We start from the raw sequence: 2,781 nt of genomic DNA, 5'->3' as shown, positions 1-2,781 counted from the left end.
AAAATCTTCTTTATTTTTTTAATTTTTTTTGGAATTTTAAAGATCTTATTAAGTTTTTAGAGAATTTTTTATATTTAATATGTACCAAATAAAAGTAAACATGTTAGTAAGTACATTGAAAGTGTCAGTAGCCCAGTGGTAAAATACTTTGTGATTTGACCAACCAACCAGGGTTTGAATCCAGGGGTCTACATATTTTTAATTTCAAATCATGTAAAACGACGTCGTTTTACATCATTTGAAAACGACGTCGTTTCACTTAACGCCAACAATAAACGACGTCAAATATTTCTGTTAAATTTGTTGACGGCGTGCTAAATTGGCAAGTCAGCGAAAACATTGTTTATTAATTCTAAAGTCAATGAAAGTTTGATGTTTTTTTGGTCAACCCAAAAGTTTATGTTTTTTTTGGCAATTCGTGTAAAGTTGAGGTTTTTTTTTGCCGAATTCTCAATTTTAATTCGTAAAAGATATATGAATTAATTTTACGTTTGGAAACGTGGGTGACGTTACCGCCATGGTGATGGCCATGTGAGATGTATCAAATCTTAATGTCGGCTTCATGTGCTTAAGTCGTAATCATGTAAATGGATACGTCTCTACCGATCGATTAGCTTAATTATCTATTATTAAATACCAAATCTTCCCGTTCTTTTCCCTATATACCGAATTCATTTCTCTTAACGTTAATTTTAATCAATTTGTATTTTCAGTAGGATGATTAATTACGTTTAGAACTTGACACAAATTTATCAACTTAAGACTTAAAGTTCTTGTTAAGGCCTGAGTTAAATGTTGTACATCTCTTATCCTATTCTGGTTCAATAAAGTTTTTTAGAAATGTATGCTAATACATTATACAACAAAAGATACATAAAAATATACTAGTATCAATAGTCTAAAAAGTGCTGCTTGAAAGCCATGTACAAAAAAGTTACGCAGAAATAAAAAATATAAGTTAAAAATATATAAGTAAATCACTATACTTTCACAGTATCCTATCCTCCCAACATTATTAAATATCATATTTCTTTCCATCCATATATAATAAATATGATCCACTATATTATAATTAATCATATAAATAAGATAATGTGCATAAATTCTAGGGAGATTTACCAAATATGACTCAAAACTTGATTTTGATTGCAAAAATATCCTCAAACTTGAATCAAATGCAAAAGTAACCCAAAAGCTTTGTGAAATTACAGCCAGCCCCTTGTGACCAAACAAAAAAACAGAACTCATTTTTACGAATTTATTTCCGCTAAGTCTTATGAGTTTTCTGAGTCTTCTAAGATTCTGTTAAGTCTTCTGGACGACGTCCACGGAAGTCGTCTGGTATACACGGAAGTCGTCTGGTATAGTTGATCTTAAAAATAATTTATGAATTTTGTAAAAAATATTTTGATAAGCAAAAAATTAAAATCATGTAATTATAAACAGTTTTAAGTGATATAAATTAAGATATAATAAAATTAAATTGTTTTCAACATAGATGAGTGAAAGTAGTGAATCATGATATTCTTTGGTCTAGGGTTTGGCAACATATGTTGTAGTATTGTATGTATTCTTAGGGTTAGATTTTGGAAAGCTTAAATGTTTTTTCGAAAAATTAAATTTTTATCTACATGTGATTATTTCTGTGTACAGTAAACACTTTTTAAGTTTAATTTGATTTTATGAAGCGTTTAGTTAGTTAATTTAGTTTAGGGGTTATGTTTAGGGTCTAGACGACTAACATGTAAGTCGTCTGGGAAGTCTTCTAACTCCCGCTAAAAATATTTTAGTTTCCCGCTAAAAATATTGAAGTCTTCTGGGCGAGTAAGTCTTTTGATCGAAAATATTTAACCTTATTGGAATTTATGTCTCCATATATAAAAAAACATTTACACGTTCTCTCTCCTCCTCTCAAATGGCTGCAACAAAAATGGTATGTTCTTCATTCTAAAACTTTCCAACCTCTCTCTAATCCCTTTGAACTTATAAACACCAAACTTTATATCAATTTATTGTTTTTGTCTCATGTCTTTCTCACTAGTTTATCTTGTTTCGCACGTTTTTCATCACATGGTTCTCATCTTCCACTCATTTAAAGGTAGATTTAATAATTTTATATATGTATTTTTGTGTATTCTATAAAAGTAGATCTATCTAAAATTCCACTCATTTTCTCTGTTTTAAGCCATTTGAACGTTTTTGGAGATGCAAGTTTTTCAGATCTGGATTTGGATATGCAGGTTTTTCAGATGTGGAAGACTTCTAGGCTAGAATACTTCCAAGCGACTTCTAGGAAGTCTTCCAGACGACTTCCAGGAAGTCTTCTGACGGAGTCTTCTCCCATGTCTCCCTTTCATAATAGATCTGAGCGTTTTGGTAGTTCTTATGTTGATTTTTCTTCATTTGGTAATCTCCCGTTGCATAAAATTTATACTTTTTCCCAGAGTAAAACTCTTCAAACCCACTCTAATCTCTTTGACTTGAAAACACTAAACTTTATATGAATTTTTCATTTTTGTCTCATGTCTTTCTCACTAATTTATCTTGTTTTGCAGATTTTTCATCATATGGTTCTCATCTTCCACTCATTTAAAGGTAGATTTAATAATTTTAGATATCTAATTTTCCACTCATTTTCTCTGTTTTAAGCCATTTGAACGTTTTTTATATGATATGCAGGTTTTACAGATCTTGGTTTGATATACATGTTTTTCAGATTTGGATCAGACTTTGGAAGACTTATGGGAAGTCTTCTAAAATATAATGCGCTAGAAGACTTCC

This window comes from Brassica oleracea, chromosome C6 (assembly GCF_000695525.1).
Source record: "Brassica oleracea var. oleracea cultivar TO1000 chromosome C6, BOL, whole genome shotgun sequence".
Taxonomy (NCBI): Eukaryota; Viridiplantae; Streptophyta; class Magnoliopsida; order Brassicales; family Brassicaceae; genus Brassica; species Brassica oleracea.
Note: the sequence above shows the minus strand (reverse complement) of the source record.